Source organism: Onychostoma macrolepis, chromosome 13 (assembly GCF_012432095.1).
Source record: "Onychostoma macrolepis isolate SWU-2019 chromosome 13, ASM1243209v1, whole genome shotgun sequence".
In the NCBI taxonomy this organism is placed as follows: domain Eukaryota; kingdom Metazoa; phylum Chordata; class Actinopteri; order Cypriniformes; family Cyprinidae; genus Onychostoma; species Onychostoma macrolepis.
The window spans coordinates 19,303,626-19,318,826 of NC_081167.1; the positions used below are offsets into that span (position 1 = coordinate 19,303,626).

Consider the following 15,201-nt stretch of genomic DNA (forward strand, 5'->3'; position numbering starts at 1 on the left):
AAACAGGAAAACAATGTGCTCATTTGAATAATATCACAAATTGTGTAGTTCCTGGCAGTCCCGGTCTGTGCAGTGTGAAGAGTGCCAGCCCTCAGGGTCTGAATGAACAAAAACAAATCGCTGCATTGCTTACACAATTACAAACCTGCATACTATTCATCTGCACAGGATATGCGAATTACTTATCTGAATGCGTCTCCAGATATTATCACTAGCACACAGTGTTGCACAGATTGAGATGTATGAGATATAGGCTCTCAGTGTGCATATGCATAAGAGAAATTCGGCTGGCATAATAGGAACATTATTTTAATATAGAGACTGCTGAAGATCAGTTTTATATTATATATTGTCGATTTATAATAAGACAGTATAAAATCTTGGAAGATCCAAAATTAACCCGTTTCCTTTTTTCTTTTTTTACTGAGCCAGTTGGAAAGATTCAGAATGGTGGTTTGAATCAGGCTCATTTATCCAGTGAATCATTCCAAGCTGTTACTGACTCACTCACTGAATCATTTTTTTTTAGTTCTTTTGGATTAAAAATTAAATGAGCACTATTATAGTGTTGTTAATTCTATGTTTTGTTGTTGTTGTTTTGTTTTTAAAAAATATTCAACCAATTCTACAATGTGAATTGATAATTCAGCTTGTTTTCCCTCAGACATCTGAAAATAGTCTCTTGGATCCAAAATGTTTCATATTTGGAGCCAATAGCTTCCTAGTAGTTGTTCTGGTCTGGATCCCTGGAAGAGCTTGAGAACTATTGGGGTGGAGGCTGAACTGAAACAAAGCCTTGAATTATCAGAACATACTGTCTCTTCCAGCTGCACTGATTATATGAATTTCTCTCATTTATTTGCTGGTGATTTAAGGCGTTCACGATGTTGGTGTTGCTCGCTGGCAGAACTATCTGGAGTTGATTTACGGATGCAGTCTGTTGGATAGAAAATCTGAGCCTATTATGTTTCTGCCCAGACCAACATTAAAATGTGTATTTATTGCACTTCCAGTTTTTATGTGTGAGCCGTAGCAGGCGGTGTGCACCAGATTGGATGCTCTCATTTGACAAAGCTCCATTTTGCTTGTATCTGACAGCAGTCATCCCGACGCATTACATCCAGTGTACTCATACTACTCCTCCAATCATATATTTTCATTCTCTTCTTTCAACTCTGAGCTCTTTATAGACTCCATAAAGAAAAGACGGATGTTCCAAGTTTCTTGGTTTCCCCCACCCCAGACTGCCCAGGTTGGGTCCCGGTGCCACCTTCGGTTCAAGGCCCCCAGAAGGACCCGCAGATGTGAGGCGGTGTTCACTCTCTCAGAACTGCTGTAACAAAGCAATTAAGTTCTGAGATGATAGGGAAATTTTATAGTGTCAGTAAGGATGTCTCTGAATGTCTACGAGGAAAGAGGAATGTGGTATGCATTTTAAAGCAGCAGGGCATTCAAGAGCTGAATGAAAATGATTCCATCTCCAGCGAGGCCTCCTGTAGCCCCACACCTTCAGAGGAGGAGAGCTTGAAAGACATCCAGACTGAGTTTAAGGCCTTTGCGCTTGTGTTAATGAAGCACAGAGAGGGAGGGAGAAGGGGCTTCTGATATGTGTTTAATTAGCAGAGGGTCTAGCTAACTGACTATTAAACTTCTGATTACAGTGTGGAATTTCGCTTAAATTAAGGAGTTCAAGAACTCTTTGAATGGAAGTGATGGCAGGAATAGGGCAGTTGTTCGAGTAGGTAGCTCTTCTTGGCTCTCATTTTATATTATGGAATTGTATATTATAATAATAATTTTTAAACATTTGTTTTAAATTGTTTCATAATGTTATATTCTATATTTGTTGTATATATTTTTAATTATACATTTTTTGTAGTAACCATCATAATAATAATAATAATAATAATAATAATAATATGATTTTATTTATTGATTCATTATTTGGCATCAAGATTTTTTTTGCTTGGTGACATTTTTTTCATTACAACTAAGCACATTGTACCAATTTTCTTCAATTTAATTAGTAACATATTTATACTTAATAGTAGTGTTTTATGTTGTGCCTAACTTATGAAAGAAAATTGACTTAATGCATTGTTAATGAGAATTTATACATTTTATATTATACAGTTTTATTTATTAAATTATAATATTTGAAAATGTTTTGAAAAAAAACATAAATATGTATTGTTATAATAATAATAATAATAATAATAATAATTTTATTCGTTTAGTTTTGGCAAGATTTTTACTTTGACATTTTCATTACAATTAAGCACATTTTACCTCAATTCATTTTTGTAATGCGAAAAAATAAGATTGTTTGATTTAGTAAAATATTTAAACTTAGTAGTGTTTTATTTTCTGCCTTTAACTTATCAAAGAAAATTGTCTTGTTAATGAGAATTAAGGTGGAAATTTGCATAATTATCATAAAATGATCACTTTTGGGTCTAAAAATGGCTTTCATTTCTCTGGGGGGGTGTAACAAGACTTGAATACATTTTTGTAAGATTAGTGTGACTGCTTAGAGTTTTGGAGCCAAGTTGTAATGCTTAGCATTACGACACATTCAGCTATAAAGGTTAAGTGTCACAAGCTATCCGCTGACGTTCTCAGATATTTCACACATGCACAAGCACAGTTTCAACTGTTTTGAGAGGCAAATAGCTGCATGGCTGCGTGAGCTGCAGCAGATTGTTGTACCGTCCAGACCCAGATACCAGAGAGTGAGTTATTCCCTGCACCGTGACCTGATTAATTGAGAACGTCTGAGGTTGTCTGTGGGTTGTGTTCAGGCTCCAGTCGCCGCCCCAACCTCATCCATCTCAAATGCTTGTGTCTAAAGGTTAGCCTACGAACGCTGACCCCTCGCCTCAGCTGCAGACAAAAAGTCAGTGTGCTTAAGTTGATTGAATGAGAGCGAGCAAGAGAGTGAGTGCGGGATCAAGAGAGAAAGATAGCGCCAGAGCCAGCGAGAGACAAAAAGAGGCAACATTTAGACAGCTGCACGCGTAGCGCCATGTATCCATGTCTGTCAAAGGAAGATATTTCTGTCTCCTTAGTGCGGCCCGCAGGCTTCCAAGCAGGCCATCTCGATGTCATCACCGTCACCCTGCTGTCATTGGCTAAAAAGGCCCGGCTGCTTGCGTGCCTGAAGTACAGCGTGTGCTGGAGTTAAGGGCTCTGCTAGCCAGGGCCTAATTGGAGTGCGTCAGTCAGGCAGCTTGACTCATCGAAAATTACTGGGAGCAGTGCGCTTAATAGGAAAGCAGAGAGGAATGACAATAAGGTCATGATACCACCACATTCAATGGCAACGATCACATTCCAGGGCTGCGGTAGTTATATCTTACAAGCACCTCATGCTGACAGTGTACGCAATGATAGACGGTCACATGGTGCTGAGAATGAGCCCTGTTGTATACATACAGTCAGGCTCCAAAAATAACACTCGTGCCAAATGCAAGTAAAAATTGGCTTTGGTGAGTACAAAAAGTCACTCACCAGTTGGACGGGTGCTTTATTAGGAGCTGCAACATAATATGCGGTTTAAATTGAATTGAAAGAAGAGTCTGACCCTCGTTGATGTAAGTGACGTGAGCAAACTGAATCAGCTGTCAACTAAAGAAAACATCTGTTCCGTCTTCTAACTTCAACCTTAGTCAGTGGAAAATGTAAACTCTTATATTGACTTGTTACATGCAACTCATAACAAATAATAATAATAATACAATTAATAATAATAATAAAATAAATATTCAATACATTTTTACATTCTAGATTTTTCAATAATTTAATATATTTAATAGTATTATTTATTTTTCTGAATGTTATTAGTAATGGTTTTTAAATATATTTGTGTGCAGAGCCATATTGTGAATAATTAGTATTAGTGTATGTTAGTATATTTGTTTTATTATTTTTATAATTATTATTATTTTTTTTTAATACGTGCGTGTATAGGCCTATTGTGTAGGGATGAAAAGATTACCGGTCTGATGACAAATCATGATAAAATTCCCCACGGTTAGAATTACCGTTTCATATTTTAATTATCATTAATACCGTATTCGATTACCGCAATTTGAACAACTCACGATAAATAAATATTGTCCAGCATAAAGCACAGTTTTAAGTAACAGTCTCGCTTGCGCACAGCACGCAGAGTAGTTTAGTTTTGAGTGAAAATAGGACGGAAAAGCTGGGAGGTTTTAAAAGAGTGCTAAGGGAATTATACAAATGAATATATGAATGAATTAATTATATGAATGTACCTCTGAAGGTTCTGAAAGTCCTCTTCAGAAACGATTCGATGGAATTTTGTTTTCATCTTCGCTCCATGTAATACCTAAAGGAAGTGCTCTTAATCGCAATACTGTTTTGTCCACGGAGTTTACGGGAAACAGTTGTAATTCAGCTTTTCCATAAGCACCACCTAGTGTCAGAGAGTGGATCTACAGATACTTATATTTACATTCAGCCTGTGTGCAGTTTTTGTCTAGCCAAAAACAGACCGAATTTGCATGCCCTGCTGTAAATTTTGACCGGTTGATGAAAAACAAGCTTATGTGGATTCTACACAATTAAACAATTCAGATACGTTATCTAGAATTATTTATGGAACAGATAAAATACATATAATCATTTATTAATCAATTATCGTTTTGACATAACACTTTTCTTTATTTAAAGGCTGAAATGTGAGGTTTACCTTTTTATGAAACTTTTTCAATGCTTTATTAGAAAATTTACATTAGATATTTGAACATGCTATTAGATAAACTGTTGTCAGTCAAGTTGTCATTTAAAATCCGAACATCATTGGTAACGTTATTGTTTTAGTGATTATGCAAACAGTCATTTTATTTGTTGTTTGTTGATTTTTAAATATAAAACTTGAATTAATTTGTGTGTCTGTATTTTTTGAACATCTCCAGCACATTTTAACAATTCCGTGATAATAACGATAACCGTGATAATTTTTGTCACTATAATCGTGATAAGAAATTTTCATACCGTTACATCCCTACTATTGTGTTTATATATATATATATATATATATATATATATATATATATATCTTACTTTTATATATATATATTACCTTTTTCTAAAATCTCGTTTGCACTCCCTCTGACATCCAAAATGTGCCAAAGTATCAGTGACATCTGAACTGTGGGAGCCGAATTCAAATCAAAGCAAAATGTTGAGAGATTTCTTGTGTTAGACTGCCAGTGCCTCTCGCATGCCGAAGGTTAGATTGATGGCCTGAACCTGCTGTTGACTTGTATTTGATGGAGCTCCCAGCATGCATTTCTCAAAGCTTTTCATTGACGTTTGGTTCTACAGATTTCTTGTTTTCATGTAAATGTGAGTGTGAACACGTCATGTCATTTGGAAGGCACATACATGACACATATTTTGTAGTGTCAGAAATTGAATCATCGCGTTCGGTGCTTCCTAAAGATTGCCTCGTAACCTCATGGCACACATGCTTTCGCGGTGAAACGTGAGGTGGGTGTTTATGTTCTTTAGGTTAACATGGTTATCTGTGGAGGAAACCTGGCCTGCTGGCTCTGTTCTGATGAGCTGACTTCACTCCGCAGCTGCAGAAATATTCTCTCTCACTGAGCTGCAGGGACATGCCAGTATTTTCATTCCTAACTTCAGGCATTTCCGAGCTCTAACAAAGGGAGAGTGAGGTGATGAAACTAGGGTGGAAGCTGTTTTCCAAAAGCACCAAATTATTTTTCTGTGTGAGCAGTGGATGCCTATTTCCACAGAAGCTTTATTAAGGTTTGTTCAGAAACATTTCATGCGGTTTCTTCACAGTAAACATTGTTTCTGTAGATGTGTTTTCTTATAGATTTATTTGAGTTTTAGCTTCCTGACACAAATATTCCACCAAGTAGAGAAGACTGCGACTTCTTGTCACACAGGAAAGGTTAAATAGTGTGTAAAAGTGAAGTAAAAAGTGTGACAACATTAGTCAGAATGCCACATCAGCACATCTATTCCCTCCATTTAACACTACTGTAATTTTTTTTTAAACTGGCGGTATTGGAAAATTACAAGCTAGCGACTCAAGTCACCATCTTGTTTTTAATCCTTTTGGAAACCGCTTCCCTCCTGTCTGATGCTGGTGGATTGGCCCAGAGTAACACTGCTTGCCTAAACCGGAATCCCACTCATTTTTGTTGAGTTACGCTCAATCTTCTCCCATTGACCACTGGGAAGGCTCCTGCTGAGGATTGACAGGGAGAGCCTTTGACAGGCGGATACCAATAAACAGGGAATTGCCCTTCCAGAGAAAATAGCTCTGTAATTGTTGGGTACGTTCAAGCTCGGCCGCAAAGAAAAGGCTGGAGTGGGCCTGTGCATTTTTCTGCCCTGCGTCAGGGTTGTGGATGTGTCAGCAAGCCCCTCGCTCTTGTGCGCATGGCTGTGGCTGTCTGCTCGACTTGGCCCGCTGGTGCAGGCCCAGCTGAATGCTTAGTGGTTGGCAGGCTTGGACGCTTGCCTGTATAACTGGAGTTTGAATGAAAGGGGCCTTGTGAACTTTTGGGCTACTGTGGCATTTTCCAGCTGCCGAGCAAAGTAATTAAAAATCTTCAGCTATATTGCTGAAACGTGTAGAGTTACAGTGCTTGGTTTGCTTGAAACACATTGTGGGACTAGTTTCGATCTTGATTCTTGTTTCTTTCTCTTGATTTTTGTTCCTGGCTCTCTCTGGTTTCATATGCATACATTTGCACTTTGCATCATTGGATCTTTAACTCAGTCAATCTGTTTACTGCCAGTGATGCTTTTTAAATGTGTTTTTGCACTTGTTTCCCACTGTCTCAGACAAAAGGCGTTTTGATTGAGAAGAAACGGGTTTTTCCTTAGATTGAAACTCATCTGCAGTATCTAGGATTTATATGGACATGGGAAACTTTGAAATATTAGGCAATTTCTTAGTTAAAAATAATAAATTCTTATTGAAATACTTAAAGACAACAACAATAATACATTTATTTTTATCATTATAAATACATAGATATATATTTAAAACAATTTAGAAGTGTACAAAAATCCTTGTAATATTGATTACTAGTGCAACAGCTACTACTACTAATTATTATAATTTATGCTTATTAGGGGTGTCCCCGACTAATGATTTTCATAGTTGAATCGGAATTTTCGAATCTTGCTGATAGTTGACTGATAGTCGAATCATATGTTTGGGGGCGGGAGGCAAAATACATTACCAAGAGTCAAGTAGTCAGACATTGAACAGTCATAAATACTGACGTTAACACACAGGGAAAATGTATAACGGACGCCTCGCAGATACAAAAGTAGGCCTAATGTTTTATGTTTTGATTAAAAGATAGTTAACATTAAACATCAGCGAAACCCTAACGCCTGCTTTCACACCGCATAGCGTGAGCGGCGCGTGAGCAGTGCCTATTTTTTCGGCGCCCATGTTAACAAATGAGTGCATTCACACCGAGCAGGAGCAGCGCGTGAGCGTCGAGCAGGAGCGTCGCGTGAGCAGCGCTGCAGCGATGGTTTCGGCGCCAGTCTATTTTGCTGCGCCGCTCACGCTCAATTAAAGTGACAGCACACTTTTGATGGACAAAATAAATATTTCACACAAAACGTGCTAAAATGCACAGAATAAGCATGTCTAGTGTGTTTTAAGGCAATTGGAGTATGTCAGGAAAGAAAATGAACAATTAAAAATGTGTAGAATATTTACCCATTTTAACTTGTTTTTAATTTTTAATTGCCATAAGCAAATTATAACTTAAAGCATTTTATCAAACTCACAACGAACAATTCATCTTGCTCAGGATCTTAAGTTACAATGGAGTATATACAGTAGGCCTACATAATAAATTCATTATTCATTCATTATTGACAGCTTCTATAAGAAATGGAGATATGGGTAAAAGTATATATTATTAAAAAATAATAATAATTTTTTAAAAAAACAGTATAAACAGCACTTTCTATATTTGAGTATGACTGAAACAACATGATAGGAGATGTTTTTGTTGTTGACCATTTACACGCTAATCCCCAAGACTTCAAAACTTTCATAAACAAAAAAGTTTATAACTGACCAACTTCTAAAAACAAATTTATAGTTGTCTTTGTAAAGAAATATGTCGCTTTGGAGCCGCTGCTGTGACGCTGAACAAACGCTTCCAGTGTGAATACTCTGGTGAGTCTGCAGCTGCAGTGACGCTGTAGTTACGCTGACGTGATGCTGCCGCGAAGCTCACGCTTGCGGTGTGAAACGGGCGTAAGAATTCAAAACATTTTTACAATAGTGCTCTCATTATAATGTTATGAATGAATGAATGATGCATTTATATAGCGCTTTATTGTGTATTGCTGTACACCCAAAGCGCTTTACAATCATGTGGGGAGTCTCTCCTCAACCACCACCAGTGTGCAGCATCCACTTGGATGATGCGACGGCAGCCACAGGACAACGGCGCCAGTGCGCTCACCACACACCAGCTACAGGTGGAGAGGAGAGAGAGTCATAGAGCCAATCAAGTGGATGGGGATTATTAGGAGGCCATGATTGACAAGGGCCAGTGGCGGGAATTTGGTCAGGACACCGGGGTTACACCCCTACTCTTTACGATGAGTGTCATGGGATTTTTAATGACCACAGAGAGTCAGGACCTCGGTTTAACGTCTCATCCGAAAGACGGTGCTCTTTTGACAGTATAGTGTCCCCGTCACTATACTGGGGCGTTAGGACCCACACAGACCACAGGGTGAGCACCCCCTGCTGGTCTCACTAACACCTCTTCCAACAGCAACCTAGTTTTCCCAGGAGGTCTCCCATCCAGGTACTGACCAAGCTCAGCCCTGCTTAGCTTCCATGGGCAACCGGTCTTGGGCTGCAGAGTGATATGGCTGTGGTTATGTATATAACAGTAGTTATTAATGCTCTGCATTTCTTCTTTGAGCTGCGCGTGCTGAAGATGGCCAGTAGAATGAAGCATTTGATAACAGGTTTTTAATCAATGGGATTAACTCATCATTTATCTCATATAGAATACGTTTCGTTATTTATACAACATAACGTTAATATTACGAGTTATAGGCTATCTGCACAAAATGCACCAAATGCATGAACGTGTCTGCGCGGCTCTGAATGAACTCCTTTTGTGGACGCGTTCTTCACGCAACAATGTGCATGGGCTGGCTGAAATGTTTTGAAATCACTTGTACCCTACCTGATCGAAAAAACCCCAGTCTGTCACTCTGCCTGTATCAGTTTGAGTCCCTGCCGCCAAAATGCTCCTCTGTCGGTCACGGATTATGGAAAGTGAAACTTAAATCTATAGGGGTGGTTGAATTTATTTACGCACGTTAAAATATTTATTTAAAGCTTCTTTCTTTTCAGATTCTTATTTACAGCATTATCTTAATAGGCTGTATAGGAACGTACTGGGAGAAAAAGTTCTATATGAAATCAAACATTTGAGCACCCCATATAGCCAAAATCATAACACCTCTGCGAATATTCGACTGTGGGATTGGTAGTCGAATCAGGCTCCTCCTATTGAAGCATCGAATCGTCGACTATTCAGGGTCACCCCTAATGCTTATATGTATATACTTTAAAAAAACATACATTAAATATTAATTTATTTAATTGTATTAATTATATAATAATAATAAAGAATGATATTTTGGCTATATATAGCTAAAATTCTAAAACATAGAAAGCCCTATACCATAGAAAAGCATGTAACTGTTACTCTGCAGACTGACATTAGCTTTTTCTTCTACACTGATGACCCTCTTAGAGTGTATCTTGCCTACTACAGTTACTGAGTAAATTAGAGCTGCGGAAAACATGGTGACAGATGTCTTGCATCACTCTCATGTGATTGGCTGTGAGTTTTTTATTGTCTGTGTGAAGTCTCATTACCCACTGCCCCTGGAAAAGAGCCTAATAAGGCAGACAACAGTCTGCAGTCTCTATTGAACTGTACAGAGAAAAATAAAGGTCTGCACCACATGTGAAGACACCTGCTTGCTAATTTGTATGTCCACAGAATGCTCGTGTTGTGCCTTTTTTTTCAGTCAGAGCAAATATATGCTCAGATTTTGATGTGGAAAACCAATTGTGGAAAAAAAGATGTCCCTCCAGCGGGTTGAGCCCTAAATGAATTATTCAGATCTGCATGTTGTGTGTTTTGCCGGCCCATTCTGCTTAATGGCATCTTTTATGGCATGCATCAGAGACGACTCCAGATGCATGACAGCCTCGGCATTCCAGCTTTCTGCATTGCCTCACTGTGTGCCTGAGAAACAAAGCTTAAAATGCTGGAATTCATTTCACTTTTAGTGTCCCCTTAATAAACGATTCGCAAATCAATGGCTGCTTTTGTCATGTAATTTGTTTCCGTGCTCAGTTTTGTGATAATGTTTTGCAAGCAAGGCTCTTTGGATCAATATGAGATTGAGGGGAAAAACACAAGCCTGGCTTCTATTTTGCTCTTCAAAAATATTTGGAAAATGATGCAGTTGGTGCATTATCTCATCCAGAACAATTTAGCTTCCTAATGGAATGCTAGTTTTGGTTCAGATAGGAACAACAGAAGTGTATTTGAACATGCAAATGAAAGATTCATATTAAAATCTGTTATATTTTGTTTACATACTTGATCACACAGTGATTATTCTTAATGATGTGTAAGTTTATGTAAATGCCTTAAGCTAAACTTTTATCATGTAAAGGTTATCATAACCACTTAGAAAAAACAGCAAAACATGCACATCTTGACTTTTAAACCACAGAAAATTCGAAATCTGGTTTTCTTGCATTGGCGGTTTTTATAATGAGCTGGTTTTCGAGTCATCAGCGCTTTGTTTTGCATGTAACAGCCCTCATCGGCGGTGTGCAACACCTCTGCAAGTGTGTGATTTCAATCTTTGTGTGTTTGTCTGTGTTGTGCCTGGTCTTTCCTCAGCTGCACCTGCACTAATTGTAAGTGTGCAGCTGTGATGTGAGAGCCGTACTCCAGCTGGGAGAGCTTGTTGAGCTGCCACACAAACCCGGCGAGCTAAACACCCCAGTAAGTCCCTCCTTGACTCAGCTAATGAGTGTGGAGCACAGACAATGCACCCCAATCCAGTAGCCCATCTGAGCGCCACTGCAGTCCAAGAACCGGAGGAGGTCGGCTATAGACGACTCTCAGTTTGTGCTCCGTGACCGTGAAAGTGTGGATAATCAAGCCTTTGCTGTCTCGGCCTCCTGTATCCCGACTGTGTCTTTCCTTTATTGTTAGTATCAGTCCATCTTATGGGTTTCTCTCACGCTGAGTGACTCCAGATCAGTCATCCAGCCTGAAGGTCATATTTTCTTCATAAGTAAATGATACTCGCTTTGTCACGGTTTCATGTTCATGCAGGGGTTTTTGTAATCATTATTATTAGTTATTATAAAAGTTGACTAATTGTTTTTTAAATGTTTCAGAAAGACATTCATTTATTATTTTTTATTAAAAATATTTATAAATGCTTTTTAATTAATTTATTTATTATAGATTTTTTTCCCCATACATTTATTTATTTTTTAAATTCATTTTATCATGATGCTGGATGTTTCATCAGATGTGGGTTTCGATAACCTAATTGTGCCAATTAAAACGGTAGTAGCCCATTGAAATCTGGAGCAGTGGCAGTCCTTATGGAATAACCTATAACATCCTCATGTCTAAACCTTATTTCGGTAAGTCCTTGGGCATCGTGTCCGGAACAACACTGGTGGATGTTCTCTGAGTAGGACGTTAATGTGCACTTCACATTTTGTCTGTTCTCAAATTCTTAATGCAAGTACTGTAGAGCATTTTGTTAATTAAAAGGACATGTCCAATTTAATTTGACTCAAAAATAAGAAAATAAATGAGAAGGTCACAGCGGCCAACCAGATTTGAGTGTAATTTAATAGCATACTGTGTGGAAGTTGTTATTATTTGTATTATCATCATCATCATCATCATCATTCTGGTATCTGTTGTCACTGTGACCTGACAAAATTACAATATTCTGGTATATTAAAAGTGTTATGTGGGTATTAGAAATACAGTCAGGATAAACGAGTCCATTAATAGTCAAAGCATGATCCCATTAGGATATCAGTAGTTTTGCTTTTCCAAAAGCTGACTTGAAATATTCATATGAAATTACTGCTATATGGGTCCGTAGGGGTTGATTGAAGGATTTCAAGCAATAAACACACCTAATAGACCCTGCACTCCAGTCGCATGTGGAGGCCAGAGAATCAGACAGATCGTCACTTTTTCCCTTTAGATTATAAGTCCATTTATTCAGGCTCAGTGACAGTTGCATGACAGGATACGGATGGTGGAGCTGTAGAAGCTGATGAGAAAGATAAACAAAGACAGAAAGTTTTATATGAACAGATTATTGCTGCCTTCAAGTCGTGTCAGAATTATCGTATTTACGAGAAGAGCGCACATGTGTCGTCGGTGCCAGTGGGGAATCCTGGATTTTCTATGAACCCTGACTTTTTGAGTCGAGGATGTGTCCATTAAATAATCACAGTGGATGATTTTGCTTATTGGTTATAATTGAGCTGGAGTAAAAAATGTTGACTGTACAATTTAGTACTGTACGTTTCTTCATCTTGCTACATTAGTGCTAAAAAAGCTTCCAGGGTTTGTCTGCAAATTACATGTCTGTTTTTTCCCCCAGAACATTTAATGGTGTGAATTACAAGTTGTAAAATGACTTTCAAACTCACAAGATGTTGTATGTTGCTAAATCTCATTGTGTGATTTATTCTGTAGTAGGTAATGTGTTGTGGTCTAGACAGGATATAAATGTTTGTTGTTGTTACTCAAACCACGCCCCCTTCGCATTCATTAAGTAAGGGATATAAACTACAGTCAGCCTGACGTTATTGCAACATACTGTAAACCTTGACAGGGTGACCAGGACCCTGAAGGCAAGTCAGCTTTTTCTACAGCTCCTTAACCAATAAATGTGTTTTTATTTGGCGTGCTGGTTGTGACATCATGGAATGGCAAAGAATACTCATGAATATTAAGTCATGAACAGAGAATGTATCACTATCTTTTATTGTTTTGTTTTTTTATGTGCTTGAAATGAATATTGTTTCTACATCTGATGCTGTCAGTGACAGGTTTCATTGACCTTTCAGCATTATTACAGGTTACTAAAGAGAATTGTCATAAAAAGTGAATTATTTTGTTGTTACATTAAAACAAAAGCATTATAGACCAACTGTTTAAACAAACTTAACATTTAAAATGCATTTAGTTGGATATCTTGGGATGGTCAGTTTGTTTAAATCGGATGAACATTTTTTTTAATGTTATTAAAGACCTAAATTAGCCTAAATTTGGCTGCTGTTTCTGAAAAATATTTCAGTTGTCATCACTATAATGGTTAGATTGTCTCCTATGCTAGCTGATAAATGCCACTGATCAACAATGGTACATGATCCCATGTGTAGTATAATCCTAACCGTGTGCTTCCTTTATTTAGCAGTGTGACATTATCAAGCAGGGAAGGTACAGAACGGGGGATTATGAATACTGAGAACAACATATGTAACCGTGCACACCATTTACTTTGGCAAAGGATTAATATAATGTGTTTTTTTAACTTCCAGATCACTTCTATGATTGATGAGGATATGTGAGTGAATTTGCCAAACACTGAACAAAGAAATCTACTGCATCCTCCGGTAAGCGCTTTGACTGATGATCCTTCATTGCTCATTTCTGCTAATGAGTGTTCACCTAATCGCAGATTTGCACACACATGTGCCGCTCGCATGGTGTTATCTTCAAAACAACTTTCCCGAATTAACTCGAATGGCGTAATTGGTGCTAAAAACGGGAAAGCACGCACGCTATCGTGTCAGACGTTCATATTTCTTGAGCACAGTCAAACGACGAATTTATTTAGTGTTTTTGAGCAGCAACAGAACACTCTGTATAACATGAGTCATAATTAGCAGCGGGGCCTCTCAAATCACTCGCTGCTTTGTTGTTCCCCCTTACAACGTCAGTGTCAGTTTTTTACGTGATTATTAAAGGCAGGCACAATTACTGAGATGTGAGATTCTTTGGAAAAATAATCAGTTTTAGCAGGCAGTCGGAGACATTCGTCTAAACAGCACATGTGGCATGAAGTGTTTCATCCTGAGCCTTTAATACGCTCACCGCTTTTTCCCTGGTCTTGTGTACTGATGAGACATGGAACAGCTCGAAGGTGAAAATGTGTTTTTTTTTAGTAGCATCTACATTATGCTAATGAGTTTGCAAGGAGGCGGAGCCATAAAGGCCAGATTGCCAGGAGAAGAAGGAGAAGAGAAGCCTGTAAATTATGGATGCAAACTGCCATTTCTGCCAGGGCAAAGAAAAGAGAGGCGCTAGGAGAAACCACAAGTCATGCATATCAGATTATCCTTCCTTTACCCCTCCCGCTCCCTCACTTTTACTAAATTTTCTTATCATGCTTCTTGAGCAAACTTGCACACACAATCTGGGCTGTGTATCTCCAGTCACATGAGGGCCAGAGGTGCTGACGAGCTGGAATGCTTGGCCTGGTATTTCCTGATGCTCACACACACATGTACACAAACACACACTCGCGTAAACACAAGGGGCAGGCTATATATTTGTGGATGGGTTCATGTTTGACTTGGTGGCAGAGCGAGTGGCAGAATGATGAAATACAGATGTTTTTTTTTGTTTTTTTTTTACTTTGTAGAGGATTTTACAAAGCAACCATATGGTTTTCAGTTGATTTTTTAGAGACTTATTTTTATTTATTGCAGACAAAATTTATTGCTTTTCAAAAGTTTTGGATCAGTAAGATTTTTTGTTTGTTTATTTTTGATAGAAGTCTCTTATGCTCACCAAGGCTGCATTTATTTGATCAAAAATATTATTGCAATTTAAAATAACATAATTTCTATTTTTATCATTTGTAAAGTGTAATTTAATCCTGTGATAGCAAAGCTGAACCTTTAACAGCTGTTACTCCGGTCTTCTGTCACATGATCCTTATAAATAATCATTCTTATCAATTCTTATTTCTTCTTCTTTAATGTTAATTTTGATACATTTTTCATCAACCTTGCTGAAAAAAGTATTAATTCCTTTAAAAAAAAAAACT

General features: G+C 37.9%; 1 protein-coding gene across 11 annotated transcripts in view; it reads left to right on the forward strand.

Annotated features, from left to right (window-relative positions):
- Positions 1-15,201, forward strand: part of zmiz1a (zinc finger, MIZ-type containing 1a) — a 192,174-nt gene that overhangs the window by 100,963 nt on the left and 76,010 nt on the right. For 8 of the 11 annotated variants that reach the window (XM_058795531.1, XM_058795535.1, XM_058795532.1 and 5 more), the window contains one exon: positions 13,688-13,762. The exons of 1 other annotated variant lie outside the window; for it this stretch is intronic. The gene's annotated coding sequence lies outside the window, so the exon portion shown is untranslated. Of the gene's footprint in view, positions 1-13,565; positions 13,587-13,687; positions 13,763-15,201 lie in introns of those variants that run through there. 2 more of the 11 variants (XM_058795528.1, XM_058795529.1) reach the window with 2 other exon arrangements.